The sequence below is a fragment of the Sus scrofa genome, chromosome 15 (genome assembly GCF_000003025.6).
Source record: "Sus scrofa isolate TJ Tabasco breed Duroc chromosome 15, Sscrofa11.1, whole genome shotgun sequence".
Lineage (NCBI taxonomy): Eukaryota > Metazoa > Chordata > Mammalia > Artiodactyla > Suidae > Sus > Sus scrofa.
In genome coordinates, this window is record NC_010457.5 from 60,479,622 (window position 1) to 60,500,614 (window position 20,993).

Sequence of the window (20,993 nt, forward strand, 5' to 3'; positions counted from 1 at the left end):
TGCGCTATGGGTGCAGCCATTACAAAAGAAAGAAAGAAAGGTAATAGGAATATATACCTATTCTTTAAAATAAAATAAAACCTATTCTTAGGTTTCCTTTAGGTTTAACCATTTGCAGTGCCATTGGACTGAGCAGACAAGTGTATAATTAAAGAACAACCAGAATGCAACTTATTTAGTGTTCAACCCGGAATCCAAGCCACTTCTGCAACTTAAACCACAGCTCATGGCAACTCCAGATTCTTAATCCACTGAGTGAGGCCAGGGATCAAAGCATCCTCATGGATACTGGTTGGGTTCGTAACTGCTGAGCCATGACAGGAACTCTCAGAGTAAGAGTAAAGTGGTCTTAAATATTGAGTCACTGAGATAAAGACCTGAACTGTGCAAAACTTCAGGTCATTTCTCTGAGTAAAGAGGTACCCAGCAATATAAGATGATTAGTCAAACAACAGTGCTTAGAATGATATTTTTATGTATAATCTGAAAAAGCTGTAGACAACAAAACATCCCAATTTATGACACTAAACTTCCCTAGATCCTGAAATTTGGAAAAACTCTACAAGAATATTCCAGGAAGACACACAAGTGGGCGGGAAAATGACAGACACACTGTACATGGGAGGAAAATCCAAACGTGTACAAAGGAACCTCGAGGAAAAGTATTAAAAGCAAATTGAAATACATTCTTTGAGCTAAAGTTCTGGCCTCTGCTACTCAAGAAAAAGAAGTGTTTCAAATCCATGCTGAAATGATGGACCAAAGGTGAGTATAAGGAATCCTCAGTTTGAAGTTTAGTAAGTTTGAGTATGTTGTGGGGGCAGGGCAGGGGGAAGTCACTGGTGGTTTATTAAATAACCAAGGAAATGAATAGAATTAAAATGGACATGGGCAAATTCCCAATATATAAAAATGATAAAGCATCCTTACATTTGTAGTGGTGGTGTTAGAAGGAAAAAAAATCCTCAGTTCATTGCAAACTTATAATAGTTTCTACCTGTAGATAGTATGGCTTAAAAATCTAGATAGCTTTGGAAAAGGTTTATGAAACAATGGATGATGAATGCTGCAGTTTTTTTAAGGTGGAATGCTTCAGAGGTACAATTGATCTTGTGGGGAGAAGGATTCTGGAAAGTAAGAGTTATTTTGTGTTATCACTGCGAGAGAGCACTGAACTGAATGAAAATCACTGCCATTTACTGTAAAAGCCTTTTCTTTTCAACCAAACTTAATAAAACGAAGTTTCCTTGCTGCCTCTTCCATCACCATACTCCCTGTTCCTTCCTGTATTTGCAGGAAAATCAGCACTTGTTTTTTAGTTGCTCACATGGAACTAACCCATCCTGGACTCAGTGAACTCACATTTTCCTTCTCTTTAGAGAAGACTGTAAGGCCAGCCACTTGGTGGCTTTGGGTCAGCTCCAGATGGAATGAATATTCAGTTTAGTGCGATATGTTAGGGAAGATATGAATTCCTCACAGTAAGCCAAAGTTAAAACAGAATCCTGACTCCTCCCCATCCGAAACTTTTGTTAAGTGTTGGCTCTGCTGCTGAAAGTCTAGCCTTGTTAAAAAAAGAAAAAAGAAACCTACTGTTTTAAATTCTGTCAGCATAATTTGTATGCCAAAAGATAGGACTTTATATATCTGTATTTTAGCTAGGTACCGAGAAAGTAATTACTATGACTTCTAGGCAAGTTATAATCATTTATAATTCTTAGTGCTGTACAAATATGCCTAAGGTGAGAGTCAGTATGCTGAATCTAAAAATGTAATGAGAGTATAATTTTCCATTTTGCCTTAAATACAACTGGTGCTTACACTGTTGGATGTTACAAGTTCCTATTGATATAAAATAGAGTGCATGACATTTATTCTGTATCAGTTTTTATATAAAATTATACTTTCAGATTGTGCAAATTTCCATGCGTATTTGGGTTTAGAAAAACAGAGAGAGAATTATACTTTTAAGTATCATGTAAGATTTCCCGTTGTGGCTCAGTGGCTAACAAACTCGACTAGTGTCCATGAGGAGTCAGGTTCAATCCCTGGCCTCACTCAATGGGTTAAGGATCCAGTGTTGCCGTGAGCTGTGGTGTAGGTCACAGACACAGCTCTGATCCCAGGTTGCTGTGGCTGTGGTGTAAGCTGGCAGCTACATCTCTGATTCTACCCCTAGCCTGGGAACTTCCATATGCCATCTGTGCAGCCCTAAAAAGACAAAAAACAACAACAAAAAAAGTATCATGTAGGCATCCAATAAGAAAACATTTTCTATAATTGATAAATTGTTTTAAACTGAAGGACCTACTGGACTAAATCTCAGAATATGCTTATTAGAAATCTTTTTTTCTTTTTCTTTTCCTTTTTTTTGGTCTTTTTGCCATTTCTAGGGCCGCTCCCATGGCATATGGAGGTTCCCAGGCTAGGGGTCGAATCAGAGCTGTAACCACCGGCCTACACCAGAGCCACAGCAATGTGGGATCCGAGCTGTGTCTGCAACCTACACCACAGCTCACGGCAATGCCGGATCCTTAACCCACTGACCAAGGCCAGGGATTGAACCCGCAACCTCGATTCCTAGTTGGATTCGTTAACCACTGTGCCACGACGGGAACTCCTTAAAAATCTTTCTTGATAAACACATTTTTATACAAGCCTAATGGCAGGTAACAGTAGAGACAAACAATTAAAGTGAATCAGAAGTATATTTTGTAAATTGAAATCATTAATAGTTCCTATTCATTTCCCAGTAAGAACTGAATTTTTACCTTATAGAAGTGTCTCAGAAAGAGGATCAGTGGGGAAAAAAGCTTATTTTAGTAACACAGACATTAAAGGGAAAACTAAATAAGCAGATTTTCATAGAGAAAAATCTTAGATAAGAAATTTTTAAAATTTCTAAGTTATTGCTACCCACAACATGCAGATACTCCCCCAATCCAATAATAAAAATCTTAAACAACTGGAAACTTCTTGTTGTTTAAAAAATATATGTTAAGGATGTAGGTAATATAAAGAATATGATCCCCTCTACCATAGAATACGAATAGAAAAACTAAAGGACCAAATTTGAAAGTATATTATAGCAAAGGTCTTAAAATTGTTCTGTTTATTCATATATTCCTATGTAAATGATTTTTTTTTATAATATAAGAAGAAAAAATGTGTAGTAAATGGCTGCCGTTGATACCATGAAGCTCGAGGGTTATTAAGAGTGCTAAAATTGTTATTTAAGACACCCTCCTTCCTGGTTGGGTACCTGAAGGCTTGGTGGGAACAATTCAGTGAGTGACTAATGAACCTTCAGTTCAGGAGTATGCATAAAGAACTTTCATTTCCTAATTTCACTTCTAGGGCTCTATCCTAAATAAGTAATATAAAACACAGGAAAATCTCTACACACCAAAGATACCCTTTGTAGCAAATAATTTCTTATAATAGAACTAATGGAAACTAAAAGACCAATAACATATGATACAGGAACAATGGAATTCTACACAGCACAGCATTTTTAAAATGTCTGACTTAAGAGTAACATAGGAAATTGTATAATCTAAATTAAAAAGTAGGATACAGAAATGTATAAAGCTGAATTTCAACTATGTGAAATAACAGCACAGAAGGAAAGTATGAAGGAGAATCACTGGAATATTGTCAGGTTTTCTCTGAGCAGCTAAGTTATAGGCAGTGTTAATTTTCCCTTTTTGCGAGGGGTGGGGTTGGCAGAGTTGTGGCATGTGGAAGTTCCCAGGCTAGGTGTCAAATCATAGCTGCAGCTGCTGGCCTACACCACAGCCACGGCAATGCCAGATCAGAGCCACATCTATGAACTACACCACAGCTCACGGCAAGGCTGGATCCTTAACCCACTGAGCAAGGCCAGGGATTGAACCTGCATCCTCATGGATACTAGTCGGGTTCGTTACCACTGAATCACACCAGGAACTCCCTAGGTGATGTTAATTATCTTTATGGATTTCTATTATTTTCAGAATTTCCTATAAATGTGTGTTATTTAATAATTAGAGGCGTTCCCATTGTGGCTCAGGATAAACAAATCTAACATCCATAAGGATGCAGGTTTGATCCCTGGCCTTGCTCAGTGGGTTAAGGATCCAGGGTTGCCCTGAGCTGTGGTGTAGGTCGCATATGTGGCTCCAATCTGGTGTTGCTGTGGCTGTGGTGTAAGCCAGCAGCTGCAGCTGCAATTTTATCCCTAGCCTGAGAACCTCCATATACTGCAGTTATGGCCCTAAAAAGACAAAAGACAAAAAACAAAAACAAAAACCTATAAAAAAATGTAAGAATTTTAAAAATAGGAATAATACTTAGCTACATATAGTTATTCTGAGAGTTACATAAGATCCAAGATGTGAAATATTCTAGCACACACTAATTATTTCCTTGGAAACACAAATAAGAGAAGGGGTGGCTTCCCTATCTAGCAACCAAGGTGGCTTGCATTATTGTCTGAAAACAGTAACAAAAATTTCTGCATGCTGCATAGAATCAAACTCTGTTGCTCTACACGTTTTCAGGGAAAAATTGTTTTGATAGTGAAAAGTAGGAAACAACCTAAATATATTTTATTCACCCTGCAATGGAATATTAGGCAGTCATTAAAAAGAATGAAATAGATGTGGAAGCACTGAGAACCTAGATGTCCATGATATAGCTTTAAGTGACATCAGAGTTTCAAAATAGAATTATCATATAATCCTAACAATCAGAGACAAAATAAAAATAGGAAAAAAATCTTATATTTTATTGGGACTAAATAGGTACATAACTGAATATGTGATCTAAAAATCAGAAAACATACTTTTAGCTCACATGCCCAACTATATTTAAGATTTTAACTTTAAAAACATAGTATAATCTAAATACTTTTGGTGTTGCAAGACACCAGTAACTTACTGAGATTAAAGTATCTCAAGACTTTTGGGTACAGGTAAAATAAATGTACTTGGACTACTTTTTTTACATGGATGGTCTGGAATCTCTCAGAAACAAAGGCAGAAATACAAAGGACTTGGCATATTCTCCCTGATAAATGTTTTTGTATGCTTAAGGCCTTGGGCCTGCTGTGCTTTTTTGACAAGAGAAATACACCCTAACAATGGGATTGAAGGTAAATGACTGTTTTTATTCAGGGGTGGGAGGGGCTGCAATCTGAGTAGCTGTAGTCAGTCACACAGGCACTACATGCATACATGACTGAACACAAATAAAAATCCTGCACACCAAGGCTCAAGTGAGCTTCTCTGGTTGGCAACACTTCACATATGTTCTTGAGAGAATTAAATGTGTGCTCTGGAAGGGGACACCTGGAAGCTTATGCCTGTTTTCTCCTGGACTTCACCCCATGTACCTTTTCCCTTTATTGATTCCAATCTGTGTTCTTTCACTGTAATAAATTATAACCATGAGTGTAACATCTTTTGAGTTCTGTGAGTCCTTCTAGCAAATCACAGAGACTAGGGTGGTCTTGGGAAATTTGATACAAAAGTTAATTGAAGATTTGTTAAAAGATAGAGGTACTGTCCTCTTCCTGGGACCTATATAAGTGTCAAACCACCTTTTCCCCAAATAAGAAGCTCTGACTCATATATATTTGCCAACAGGTCCTTAATTAGAGGTTGCTAGCACTGGAAGTGATTTAATCCAGCCTTCTCATTCCATAGATGAGGAAATTAGGATTAGAAGAAATTACACTGAGTGACTTCTAAGCATCATGATGTTGGCCCAGGTTGACTCTTCCTTTACATTCTCACCACAGGGGCCTAGAATAATTCTCTGGGTTTGTAATTGGGTAAGGACAGTTTAACTTGCATCTGTTTGTAATTGTATGGACAGCTAATTTATAGCTCTGTGCTTATCTCTCAGGCCACCTGGAGCCATGGTACTGATTTTTGACCAGCATGGGAATGGAATATGCTACCTAATGGTCTATAATGTAACCTGATCTTTGAAGTCCAAAGCTCCCCCAAGGTATCCTGTACCAGCTTCTCTACCTTGTTTAATGACAATGTATTGATTGATGGCTTTTTCTTTCTGTATTTGGTCCCGCAGACTCCTTTTTGCTTTAGCCGTATTCTTCCTTACCTCCATTTTGGGGTAGCAGCCCAATTTCAATTTGGTAAAGAGGGAACAGTAAAAAACCCTGGTTTCCTGTTGTTTCAGAAGCATGGAGAACCTAAGGTGGTGACTGAGTGGCAGTTTTATCTTTTAGTAGTGATTTCAGTGAAATCACTGTTGGGTTTCCTAGTGGAAGTATTCATCTCACTGGGATTAAGACCTTGTAACCAGCAGAGCATAAAGTCTTAGAAATAGGAAGCAAAAATTTTGCCAGTGGATTACTGGGAGTACTCATGAATAGTGCTACTCCCATTTCCTCTCCTGGACCAGTGAGTCTTGGCTGTGAGAGAAACAGCACCTTATACTGTATGCTTATCGACAGCATATACAGCCTTTTGGAGAAACTGCTCCTCTCCTGCAAGGTATTGTCACATAGCTGGCACTGTAACTGAGTCTTTAAAAGTTTATCAAATCAGCTGCTTCGGGATGATGGGGAACATGATTAAGGTCAGTGAATTTTGTGAGTACGGACCCATTTTACTGTGAATTTAGTATCTTGTTTAGAAGCAATACTGTGCAAAAAACCATGATGGTGGACAAGGCATTCTGTACGTGCATGAATGGTAGTTTTGGAAAAAGCATTGTATATAGGGAAGGTGAATTTGTATCCAGAGAAAGTGTCTTTTCCAGTAAGAAGAAAACACTGCCCCTTCAATGATGCAAGTGGTCCAATGTAGTTAAACTTGGTACCTCTCCAACTTGGTATATTAGCAGCTCATTTCATAAGTCAGGTTTGCCTAATTTTTTTTTAAATTATCCAGGAGTGATAATGGTATCACTATCATTTTAGTCATAAATTAGTTCAAGAACACCTCCTTTTTTTATTCCATGAATTTGTTTATGGAAGGAATTGTTCTTTCCTTGAAGGTTTGCTAAGTGTTGATTGTAAAACGTCCCAGGTGTGGTGCCTATGATTTGACTTTGCTCTCTCACTCTTGTCTGAAATTCTTGATTGATTTGAACTTCGATGTTTGTGGCTTAAATGATGACTCAAGGTTATTACTCAAAATCTTACACTTCATGGTACAGTTATATTGCTATAAAACCATAAGATATTGAATTTAATCTTAACTAACTCCGGAGTATATTCTAAGAACTTGCATTGAAAATATATTTACCTAATGATGCTTGGATTATAAAGAATAGTCCTAAAATAATTAAATTACCTGCTTGAAAAAATTAATTACATAGAATTAACACTAAATTCTTTCCAGATGATTTCATATATGTGGGTTTTGTCTTTCTAGCTAAATTATAAAAGCTTATAAATGTAAGGGCCGTGTTTGGATACATCCTTGTATCCTTCCTAATGCTAAGAGCTGTGTTGGATAGATAACATAACATACAAATATTTTTGACTGATTTCAGCATCTGCTTACCATCTACATCTTTACTAGTGAAAGAATGTGTGTGGGGGGGGAATTCAGTTTATTAAGGATTCTGGTTAGTTAACTTCTAATAATTTATCAAATTTCTGTAAAATTTATACATTAACCATGTAATTGAGTACAGTTCTTTTGACATTGTTGCCCAGCTTTACATTTGATCTTCTGACTTTTTATCATTTTGACTGAATGACTATCTTAGGCTGCTCGTGAAAGTAATGACCCATTCATTTACTTAATCCATCTCTATAACTGATGCAGCTCATTGAATTCAGTGGTCCAGCTGGTGGGATTGATATTGAAAATAAATGTAGCTGAAATAAGTATGATAGTCTTTTAAGAGCCTTGTTTGTCTACTGCAGTGTTGTGACCCCTAGAATAAAAGGGTTTCTGGGGAGGCTTCTCAGTGGCCAGAAATATCCAAATAGGAATGGTCTGGGTGGGTATTCTTTTTTTTTATTTCTTTTTTTTTTTTTTTTTGTCTTTTTTTGCCATTTCTTGGTCCGCTCCCGTGGCATATGGAGGTTCCCAGGCTAGAGGTCGAATTGGAGCTACAGCCACCGTCCTACACCACAGCCACAGCAATGCGGGATCCAAGTTGCGTCTGCAACCTGTACCACAGCTCACAGCAGTGCTGGATCCTTAACCCACTGAGCAAGGCCAGGGATCCAACCCGCAACCTCATGGTTCTTAGTCGGATTCGTTAACCACTGAGCCACGACGGGAACTCCTGGTCTGGGTATTCTGTTCTTATCAGTCAGAGTAGTTTTTCTCTTTGACTTACTGAGATTCCCTACTAAGTGTTGTTTGAACAAAAGACTTTTAGGCTAAAAACAAATTTTGAAAACTATTGGCAATTATGTAAGTATGATCAGAGTCTTTTTAGATCTCAACTACATCATTCGTTAACTTATTTACTGATTATTTTTTCAACAATTGTTTATTGAGCACATACATGTGCTAAATACAGACTTAGACTCTGAAGAGAAGCCCCTGTCCTTAAGAGCACCAGAGCCAGCTGTTCAGGACGCAATAATTTGTGTCTAGTTAGGGAAAATAAAAGACGATTTGCAGGGTTTTTCTCTTCTGTTGTTTTTCTATATATTTTGGACATATTTTCAAAATATAATTAATATTCAGAACTTGGTTAAGAGATTTTAAAAAGTCACTATGTGAACCCTCTTGCACCATTTGTGGGAATGTAAATTGGTACAACCACTATGGAAAACGGTATGGAGGTACCTTAGAAAACCATATATAGAACTACCATATGACCCAGCAATCCCACTCTTGGGCATATATCCAAACAAACCTTTCCTTGAAAAAGACACATGCACCCTTATATTCATTGCAGCACTATTCACAATAGCCAGGACATGGAAACAACCTAAGTGTCCATCGACAGATGAATGGATTAAGAAGATGTGGTGTATATATACAATGGAATACTACTCAGCCATGAAAAAGAACAAAATAATGCCATTTGCAGCAACATGGATGGGACTAGAGACTCTCATACTAAGTAATTCAGGAAGCAAAAGACAAATATCATATGACATCACTTATATCTGGAATCTAATATATGGCAAAAATGAACCTTTCCACATAAAAGAAAATCATGAACATGGAAAACAGACTTGTGGTGGCCAAGAGGGAGGGGGAGGGAGTGGGATGAACTGGGAAGTTGCGGTTAATAGATGCAAACTACTGCCTTTGGAATGGATAAGCAATAGATCCTGCTCTAGAGCCCTGGGAACTATATATAGTCACTTATGATGGAGCACGATAATGTGAGAAAAAAGAATGTATATATGTATGTGTGACTGGGTTACCTTGCTATGCAGTAGAAACTTGACAGAACACTGTAAATCAGCTAAAATGGAAAAAATAAAAATCATTATAAAACAAACCAAAAAAAAGTCACTCGGTGAAATTGAAATTGACCTCCAACTCTGCATTGCCTAATTACCTTGAGTTTAGCGGCTATTAGAACAGAAGGGTCTCCTAGAGATTGTTACAGGGCTTTCTCCCCTCTGGGTCCAGTGAAACCCTTAAGACCAGCATGGCATGTTCCATATTGAAATCCTGTAGAGAGCCGACCTTAAGGATTCCTGACTTTCCAGGAGAGAGTAAACTCTCCACCTTGAGAAGAGCAGAGTGGTTTCACCCTGATGGCTTGATAGAGGACTGATGACCTTCTTGTGGCTACAGTGCCAGCCCAAAGGGCCTTCCATCTTTTGTGACTATCCTCACTTAAGGTATCAACCTCAACAAAGTCCCCAGAGGCCCAATGGGCAGATGAAAAGCTGCATACTAAAGCAGGCTTAACAGTAGAAAGAGATAAACAAAGGGAACAATCTGAATAGGCCTCTAAATAGAGATACTGAAGTTACCTAGTTGAGGTGAACTGTAAATATAGCATTTATATGAGCCGTGCAATGCTCATTAAGGAATTCTACCATGAAGAGTAGAGTATAAATGATACAATAAAGGCCATGATACAATTAATTATGACCAAGGATGCGTCATAATAGGAATGCAATCTATAGCAACTAACATTTTTTTTAATATAGTACTTTCATTGTACTAAGCACTACATTTATTATCTCATTCAGTCCCAATAAAGTAACTTCTATATCTTCCCCATTTGATGCACTAGAAAACCAAAGGGGTGGGGTGGTAATTCACTTACCCATCCACAAAGCTAGTAAGTAGTCGAGACAGGATCCAAAACATAGGCTTTACCTGAGTGCAGTAAATTCTCCTTACCTGGAGTCTCCAGAATCAAAGAAGGTGTATCCATTCTGTCTTTGCTACTGTTCTGGGAGAAGGGTGATCTGATGACAAGTCTGGATTTCTGAAGAAAGAAGTATTCCTTGAAACTACAAAATAATTCATCACACAGATTTAAGCAGATTTCTGTACTTTGGTGTCAATACCCCCTTTGCTCATTCAGTTCTTTTATCTTTAATTCTGGACTCTGAATCAACACAATAATTTCCAATCTATAATTTGTTTTGCTGAATGATCTTGGCCCTTGTGACAGACTTTTCTGAGAGACATATTTTCCTTTATCAATCCTAAAATTGGCTTCCTATGAATGTGGTTAACATGGGTGATTTTCTCAGACCCAAACATGACTTTTGAAACACAGTTTATTCATATTTTATCTTACTCATTTTAATTATTATTATTTTTATTATTTTGCTTTTTAGGGTCGCACTTGTGGCATATAGAAGTTCCCAAGCTGAGGTCGAATTGGAGCTCCAGCTGCCAGCCTACACCACAGCCATGGCAATGCCAGATCCAAGCCTCGTCTGTGACCTGCACCACAGCTCACAGCAATGCTGGATCCTTAACCCACTGAATGAGGCCAGAGATTGAACCTGCATCCTCATGGATCCTAGTCGGGTTGGTTACCGCTGACCCACTAAGGGAACTCCCCTGTTATTAGGCCCACACAAATGGCACATGGATGTTCCCAGGCTGGAGATTGAATGGGAGTTGCAGCTGCCAGCCTACACCACAGCCAGCCACAGGAATGTCAGATCCAAGCTGCATCTGTGACCTATACCACAGCTCACGGCAATGCCAGATCCTTAACCCACTGAGTGGGGCAATGGATTGAACCCAAGTCCTCATGGGTACCAGTCAGGTTCGTTACTTCTAAGCCACAATGGGAACTCTTTTTTTTTTTTTTTTTTTTTTTTTTTTAGCTTTTAAAGCAATAACAGTTACCCTGTGAAACTCAGTCCCAACAGTTATCACTCAGATTTATTATATATTTATCTGAAATAACGAAGTTATCTCTCACAAGTGGATACTTTCAGATGAAGTAAATAGGGCTTATACTATAAATGTTCTTTTTAGAAACAAACATAATAAAGAAAACATGCACAAAAACATCAGTGAATTATGTGAAGCCCACTGAAAATTGCACAATGGAGACATATAAGGTTTGTTCGCTATCCTCTCAGCTAATAAGTTTAAAATTTGCCTTCAAATTTTGTTCTCTCTGGCCTCAAGAAAAGGGAAGTTAATAATAAAGGGAGATTTATATAGTACTTGTTAGGGACTTGGTATATTTGATGCTATTAGATGAATACTATTATTATTCCATTTTACAAATAAGGAAACTGAAGCCCAGAAAGAGTAAGTAGTTTGCCCCAAGTCACACAGCTAAGATGGGCAAGGCTGAGCTGTAAGCTCAGACTGTTAGAAATTCACCACCATAGTCTTCTTTTCTGCTTTCTATTCCTCTAAGAACACTCAAACCCTCTGGCTTCTGCCTTCCTCTAGGGAATTCACTGAACTTTGTCCAGGGAACTTCCTTTTTCTCTCTCCTCTTACACAAAGGAATCTCCTAAATCCCCAAGCATGCACACTAATATCTTGTTAAAATGTTCTCTGAGTGAAAAGTTTTACATCCTGTTTCTTAGGTAAAATGAATGCAAAGGAAGATCTCTTTCACAGAAGAGAGGTAGTGAGAGGTACCAGAACATGCCATCCAAAATATGCCTCTTTGGCATATGGATTATTTTGAGCTAAAGGCCATGGAGCATCATCAGACTCAGAAAAAGCTCTAAAAGCAGGGCACAAAGTTTCTTTTGTAAAGGAAACATACATTTATAAAGATTTCTGTTTGTAGAAATCTCTCTCTCCCATTCAGAAAAAGGGCTTTTACCAACTCTTTTTATGACTGGAGAAGCATAGACTTAAATCTGCACAATAAACCTTACTAAACAACCCTTGTCTACCATACTTTTCCTGGTCACTTCCCCAGACTTGCCTCTGCCACCCAGAAGTCTCTAACCCTTTTCCTTTACTGGTATTTAAATCCTCCAAGTTCTAAATTTCAGTTCAGGCAACTCATCACTGAGTGCTCCCATGTGTACATGTTCAACACACATGATAATGAACTTCTATTGCATTTCTCTCGTTCATCTAATTTGGGCCAGTATAATTTACAGGGCCCCAGCTGGTAATATTGGTAGAGGAAGAGATTTTTTTTTTTTCTCCCCTAAGATGAGAGAAATAAGGAAACATCCCCAGGATCATATCACAGGGCAAGTGCCCCAAGCAGGACTAGAACTGATGACTCATCAATTTCACATGTCAGATGGAGCCTCTACCATGATTGAAGGCTTGGAGCTTTGGAGCTTTTCAACCTTGGGGCTACCTATGCCAAGAGGTAGAAGTTGTATTTGCAGTTGAAGGGTAGCAGAACATGTCACCCAAAAATATGATTGTAGGAGTTCAGTACCTGCCAACCCAAATACACCGCTTTGGTATTTTGATTATTTTGAGCTGTAGGCATTTGAAAAACAGCAAATGCAGGAAGAGGCTTTCTTCTAACTCCTCTTATCTGTCTTAAGACAAATCCTCCAAAAGGAACTCAACTGTCATAAATCTCCTCCCTAGGAAGGAGTTTTATCAACCAGGGAAGATTAATTTATCACAGGAAAGAAAACTAAAAATTGACAGCACACCCAGACAAACTTTGTCACAAACTATCACACCTCCCATGTATTTCTCTAAGGGCCCATTCGTCTTTCCACCTTTTATAAAAATCATTTACTGTCCCCCAAAAGTCTGTATCCCACCTCCCCTTTCCCTATTAAGATGGTATTTAATCCTAAATTCTAAAGACACCTAGGGGAATGACTCTTTTTATCCTGGGCACCTCCTACGTATACATGTGTATACATGTTAATAAACTTATGTTAGTTTTTCTCTGGCTAACCTTTTTTCACAAGTGTATCAGCTAAGAACTCAGAAGAGTAGAGGGAAATTACTTTTTTCCTCATACATAGTCAAGTTCTTCAGAAAATGTCCAATCAATTTTCTGATATAATTAATGGGAAGCAGCTGTCTTTTCCCTTTTATTTAAAAAGTGGAATTTATGGGAATGATATGGAGATTAATATTTATAAAGCGCTTTCTGAAAGGAAGAAGCACTGTGATTATTCAGTAGAGTGTAGAGTTATTGGAGAATGAGGTCAGTCTATCTCTTGTAAATCTCTTTAAGTAGACAAAATGAACAGACAAAGGATCTGATCAAAAGCCACCAAAAGACATCAGGTGCTCATCAATGCACACTGTCAACTCTACCCGTATTTCAGAAGCCTCCAGAATATCACTCCTTCCATCTGTTCCCTCCCAGTGTAACTTACTACTAGTACATAACCTTGTAAAGCTCATGGGCAGCTCTTGCCCACACTCATTTAGTTGTTATTTCTAGCAAGATGTCACATTATAAAAAATAGGCCCAGGAATTCCTACAGTAGAACAGTGGGTTAAGAACCTGACTGCATGGAGTTCCCACTGTGGCTCAGCAGGTTACAAACCTGACTAGTATCCATGAGGATATGGGTTCAATCCCTGACCTAGCTCAGTGGGTTAAGGATCTGGTGTTCCTGTGGCTGTGGTGTAGGCTGACAACTGTAGTTCCTATTTGACTCTTAGCCTGGGAATTTACATATGCCACAGGTGTGGCCCTAAAAAGACAAAAAAAAAAAAAAAAAAAGGCCGGGCCCCTAGATTAATGTAGATTTTTACTGAAGATTTAATGAGGAATGGAGAAGAGAATTTAGATTGCATATACCACAGTGATACCTAGTAAAATCTCTATGCTACATTTTTAATCTATGCCCCAAATTTCTTTGTGGCTGACAGTGTCCTTCTGTCTATGCTCTAATATCTTCCACAGTCTCCAAAAGCTTATCTGTTTTCTGGGACCCTTCAGCTTTGTCCAATCTTCACTTTGCAGAGCAAAGCATGCTGGCTAGCCAGATTTTTGCCCTTCAGAAATCAATTCAGGTTCTGGGATTATCTATTGTTACTCAAGTCTGTCCCTGAAGCTTTAGTCCAGGATTCCAGGAAACAAATCCAATAATTTAGGAAGCAAAGTATTAACACAAAAAGGTATGGGGGGTAGGGGTGGGAGGGGGATGAGGCAATTCTGCTTTAAAAGAGGTAAAATTTTCTTTTTTTTCTCCATATGCTAACATCTGGATTTGTTTTCCCATCTTTAGACTTAGCTGATACACAGAGGCAATCAATTAAACATAAGATGGCATTTGAGATAAATGATAACATGAGGAAATATAAAATGACAATATCTAAATTTCTTTACCGTTCAGTATTTCTTAAATACTTTCAATTTAAAATAGTTTGTGAACAGAATTAAGTTCAAGAAATTGCAATTGAGTAATAGTTTTTATTTTTTACCACACCCATGGCATGTAGAAGTTTCTGGGGCAGAGATCAAATCCACGGCACAGCAGCAACCCAAGCTGCAGCTGGGACAACACCTGATCCTTAAACTGCTGCACCACAAAAGAATTCAAATTTTTTCTTTTTTTAGCTGATAAAACATCTGTGTGGATAGTAAAATATCACAAATATATTCAAGAAATTTGACTAACACTAACAAAACAGAATATTAACACCAATCTAAGAATTGTTAAAAAAAATTCAACTGAGTAAATAAATATAAAGATCTGATTGGCTTTATTCAATGATTCATGAATTGGACCGTATCCAATTTAGCAAACAGGAAAGAACTCTAAGGAGCTCTATATAATGGAAGGTTTTTATAAGCAGAAGGACAAAAGAGTAGATTATTTCAGGCAAGGCACCTTCATTTGGAGAACAAAAGGGAGCTATCAAGTGGATTACCTCACTAGTGCTAATCCAGGAAATTCCATACTGGAATTTCAGTCAGTTAGGATTTTACTTGTGGTACTGCATAGTAGTTTTGATTTGCATTTCTCTAATAAATAGTGATGTTGAGCATCTTTTCATGTGTTTTTTGGCTGTCTATATGTCTCTTTGGAGAAATGTCTATTTAGGTCTGCTACCCATTTTTCAATTGGGTTGTCTGGGTTTGTTTGTTTGTTTATATTGAGCTGCAGGAGGTGTTTGTCTATTTTGGAGATTAATCCCTTGTCAGTTACTTGTCTATTTTGGAGATTAATCCCTTGTCAGTTACTTCGTTTGCAAATATTTTCTCCCATGCTGTGGATTGTCTTCTCATTTTGTTTAGGGTTTCCTTTGCTGTGGAAAAACTTTTAAGTTAAATTAGGTCCCATTTGTTTATTTTTGTTTTATTCTCATTACTCTAGGAAGTGGATCTGAGAAGATATTAATGTTTATGTCAGAGTGTTTGGCTTATGTTTTCTTCTAAGAGTTTTATAGTATCTGGTCTTACATTTAGGTCCTTATAATCTATTTTGAGTTTATTTTTGTGTATGGTGTTAGAGAATGTTCTAATTTCATTCTTTTGCATATAGCTATCTCAACACCACTTATTAAAGAGACTGTCTTTTCTCCATTGTATATTCTTGCCTCCTTTGTCATAGATTAGCTGACCCATAGGTGCATGGGTTTATTTCTGGGCTTTCTATCCTGTTCCATTGACCTATATTTCTGTTTTTGTGCCAGCCCTATTTTGATGACTGCAAATTTGTGGTATAATCTGAAGTTAGGAAGCCTAATTCCTCCAGCTCCATTTTTCTTTTTAGGACTGCTTTGGCTATTTGGGGTCTTTTGTGTTTCCATACAAATTAAGAAATTTCTTATCCTAGTTCTATGAAAAAGGCTATTGGTAATTTGATAGGGATTGCATTGAATCTGTAGATTGCCTTGGGTAATATAGTCATTTTGACAATATTGATTCTTCCAATCCAAGAGCATAGTATATCTTTCCATCTGTTTTTGTCATCTTTGATTTCTTTCATCAGTGTCTTATAGTTTTCAAAGTACAGGTCTTTTGTCTATTTAGGTATTTTATTCCTTTTGATGCAGTGGTAAATGGGATTGTATCTCTAATTTCTTTTCTGATTTTCATTGTTAATATATAGAAATGCAGTTGATTTCTGTGTATTAATTTTGTATCCTGCAACTTTACCAAATTCATTGATGAACTCTAAAAGTTTTCAGGTAGCATCTTTAGGATTTTCTAGGTATAGTATCATGTCATAAGCAAACAGAGATAGTTTTACTTCTTCCTTTCCAATTTGGATTCCTTTTATTATTTTATTTTATTTTTTTAGGGCTGCTGGTATGGCATATGGAAGTTCCCAGGCTAGGGGTCGAATTGGAGCTACAGCTGCCAGCCTACACCACAGCCACAGCAATGTGGCATGTGAACCATGTTTGCAACCTACACCACAGCTTGTGGCAATGCTGGAGTGAGGCCAGGGATTGAACCTGCAGCCTCATGGATACTAGTTGGGTTTGTTTCCATTGAGTTACCATGGGAATTCCTGGATTCCTTTTATTTGTTTTTCTTCTCTGATTAATGTGGCTAGGACTTCCAACGCTATGTAGAATAGTGGCAAGCACAGACATCCTTGTCCTGTTCCGGATCTTAGTGGGAATTCTTTCAGCTTTTCACTATTGAGAATTATATCAGATGTGGGTTTGTCACATATGGCCTTTATTATGTTCAGGTAGGTTCCCTCTATGCCCACTTTCTGGGCGGTTTTTATCAGAAACATGTATTGTATTTTGTCAAAAGCTTTTTCTGCATCTATTGACAGGATCATATAGCTTTTATTCTTCAGTTTGTTAATGTGGTGTATCACACTGATTGATTTGTGGATATTGATAAATCCTTGCATCCCTGGGATAAATCCCACTTGGTCATGGTGTATGATCTTTTTAATATATTGTTGGATTCAGTTTGCTAGTATTTTGTTAAGTATTTTTGCATCTATGTTCATCAGTGATAGTGGCCTATAATTTTCATTTATTGTGGTATCTTTGTCTGGTTTTGGTATATCAGAGTGATGGTGGCCTCATAGAATGAGTTTGGGAGGTACCACTTTACACCAGTCAGAATGGTCATCATCAAAAAATCTACAAATAATAAATGCTGCAGAAGGTGTGGAGAAAAGGGAAGACTTTTACTACACTGTTGGTGGGAATGTACATTGATGCAACCACCATGGGAAACGGTATGGAGATTCCTCAAAAAAACTGAAAATAAAACTATCAAATGAACAAGCAATCCCACTCCTGGGCATCTATCCAGAGAAAACCATAACTGAAAAGATACATGCACCCCAATGTTCACTGCAGCACTGTTTACGATAGCAAAGACAGGGAAGCAACCTAAATGTCCATCAACAGAGGGATGGATAAATAAGATGCAGTACATATATACAATGAATATTACTCAGCTATAAAAAAGAGTGAAACAATGCCATTTGCAGCAACATGGATAGACCTAGAAATTATCTTACTAAGTGAAGTTAGTCAGACAATGGATGACAAACCTCATATGATATCAGCTATACATGGGATCTAAAAAAAGGGATACAAATGCACTTATTTGCAGAATAGAAAAAAACTTAACATACTTTGAAAAACTTATGGTTACCAAAGGGGAGGGAATACAGTGCTTCAAGAAAACTAGTATGATTATTATAAGCGAGATAATTCCCAATGTTTGGAACCATGGTCACCAAGATCTAACCAGTAAAAGTTAAATAAATCAAAAATCCCGTTGGAGGAGTCCCCTTTTTAAGCCAAGCAGCTCGCTCAATCATTTTATGTAACTGAGTTTCAACTTTCCCAGAAGAGTTAATCCAGGAGGAGCAGGATGCTGTTGGCCACAGCATGGACACCTTGATCAACTAAAAGACAATCAACGGCTATCTTATTATCAAGAACAACTTTGACCAGAGAGTCTAAGCATTTGGGAGGCAGCTATTAATTTGAGAGGAGATTCCACAATACTTTCAAAAGTTAGGAAGAGGTTCCTAATGATAGCCTCCTTTATATTTACTCCTAATTAGGGAAGTAGGGCCCTGTGAAAGGAAGTAAATCCCAAATCATGAATGCCTCCAGGTCATTCCCTTTTGTATCTTTGGCTCAGGAATGGAAAGCTGATAGTCATGGAGGCCAGTGAAATTTTAAGAATTTGTAGACCACACAGGTTGTTTTATTCTGGTTACTTTTGCCTTGTGTCCTTTGCATAGGGCCTGGATGCAAAAGTTCCCTAAATTTCAGGTTGTTAACCAGAGACAGGGAAATGGACCAGGGGGTCTCTAGCCTCATGGACAGATCAGAGTTTTTGATGACAAATCCAGCAGTCTGAAAAAGTATGCCCCTTAGCAATGGCTTGGAAATAATGGTGATGGCATTATCTTTCCAGGCCAATGCCAGAGGAAAAGAAAGAAATAGAAGACAAGGTTTCATGTTTAGTTACAGTATGAAGTTTTGATCTGGTGTCTTGGGAGAATTCTACCTCACTATTGGTTACTTTTCTTCCTAGTCAATCTGATTTACAGCTATCCAACATTTGCTTAGGGCCAGATGTCAGGCAGAGGCTTCTTCAAAGGTTCAAGTTCCTGAGGTTTGGCTACCATCTGGGTAATGAAGAGAACTTGGTATAGTCCCTTGCAAGGAGATTCAAGGGCAGACTTTGTTCCTAGTGATTCCAATTTTTATATGTATATATACATATATATATATATATACATTCATACATACATATATATATGTATATATACACACACACTTATATATTTATTTCAAAGACAATTAACAGGATTAGAATCTAATATCTACAAAGGTGAAAACATAATTTTTCTCTCTATAATCATCCCCATTTCTTTTCCAAAGAAAATCACAGTAAAACAAATTTGTTTGTATTACTTGGCCTGATTATTTACATAAGCACAGCAAAAATAGCGACTGACCATATAAACTTTAAGTCTGTTTTGCTGGAATGAAGCAAGGTACCAAGTCAATTTTTCCAGGGGGCATTGTTGGTGCCATAAACTCAACCTTAATTTCTTAAAACTGAAATATCTGAGTTTATGCACATCTCTCTCAAATATGGCATTCCAGTCAAAGTCTTGGGAATAATGGACAATGTTTTTGAATGTGTCCTGTTATAAGGAGAACAGATTCTAATTAAACTCATGGAAATAAGTAACTATACTGCTACGAAAAGAATACTTAAGAATTTCCAGGAGTTCCCGTCGTGGTTCAGCGGTTCATGAACCTGACTAGTATCTGTGAGGACTAGGTTAGATCCCTGGCCTTGATCAGTGGATTAGGATCTGGCATTGCCGTGAGCTGTGGTGTAGGTTGCAGATGTGGCTCAGATTCAGCAGTGCTGTGGCTGTGGTGTAGGCCGGAAGCTACAGTTCCGATTCAACCCCTAGCCTGGGAACCTCCATATGTCTCGGGTATGGCCCTAAAAAGACAACAAAAAAAATTCCAAATTTTGGAGGGATCAAGTAGGGAGAAAAAAATAAATGTTTTATCTTTGTTTACAAAGGTATACTTTACCAAATTGCTGCATGTCATAGATAGCTTAAGAATAAAGGTTTCCTTGAATTGGGGAAAATAAAACACTAAGGAACCAGCAATGTTTTTAAACAAAAAAATTATAAAAAACGTAGTCATCCTCTTCAGTTCACTTAGTTCCATACAATTAATACTTGTTTTGTTTGAATCCAGTTTTTCCATTAGTCCTTGAAATTCTTACCCTGTTTAGTTTTGTGATCTTAAAGTTATCAGAAATCTGTAACTGTCAAATCCTTTTTCCTGAATCTCCTTGAAGATGATATAATTTTTCAGAAAGACTATTGCAAACCATCAGAGTAAAACAATAATTCTCTGTAAATGACAAAAGACTTAAAGATGTCATTATTAAAGATCTGATGAGAGTTCATTATAATGGAACAGATAAGAAAATATGGATATTTCTATGACATTTTAAGATAATAACTGAAATCATCACCGATAACATTATATCAGGACATATCAGATTTCCAGGAATTCCACAAAAAATCTGGAACACATAAAACATATACTAGTATGAACACAACATAAAAAAGGCTTAGTATTACTTAGTATAACTTAATATGGAAATAAGCCTAATTAGTTTAAAATAAGTCTAATTAGTTTAAAATCTCCCTTTTTGTAAGGAGAGAGAACAAATATTTTGAGATGCTCCAGGGGCCCACTGGAAAAATCCCAAAGTTAGTTCAAGGTCAAATTCATTTAGAATTTGATTTTGGGGAAGTTTGTAAAAAAAAAAAATCAAAATGATTTTAAAGCACTTGGTCAAATAGGACCATAGATCATAGTGGAATAATACTTAATTATCCATTTAAGCATATGACAAAGACTTTACAGGCAAGCACAGAAAGATGAATAGTTAAAAAAAAACTTTACTTTTTAAAAAGGGAAGATTCAGCTTTCTTAAATAATCAAAAACCTGGTAAAGTCAACACAAAATTATTTTTGACAAAATACAGAATCTTTGTTTTCTAGAGAGATTATTTTAAGAGGTAAAGAAAAACTTTTTACAATCTCTTATCAGGAGCAAAAAATATATTTTACATTTTTAAGGAATATGTGCTTTCTCAGTATTTTTCTCAGGAGATGGGATTAAGATGGTGGAATAGAAGAACTGGAGCTCAACTTCTCTCCTAAAACCAA

General features: G+C 37.3%; 1 long non-coding RNA gene across 1 annotated transcript; it reads left to right on the plus strand.

The window, feature by feature from the left end:
* LOC110256953 lies at positions 1-20,981 on the plus strand. The gene is made up of 3 exons (XR_002339043.1): positions 1-765; positions 5,890-5,994; positions 20,922-20,981. It is a non-coding gene; the product is annotated as an uncharacterized LOC110256953 (long non-coding RNA).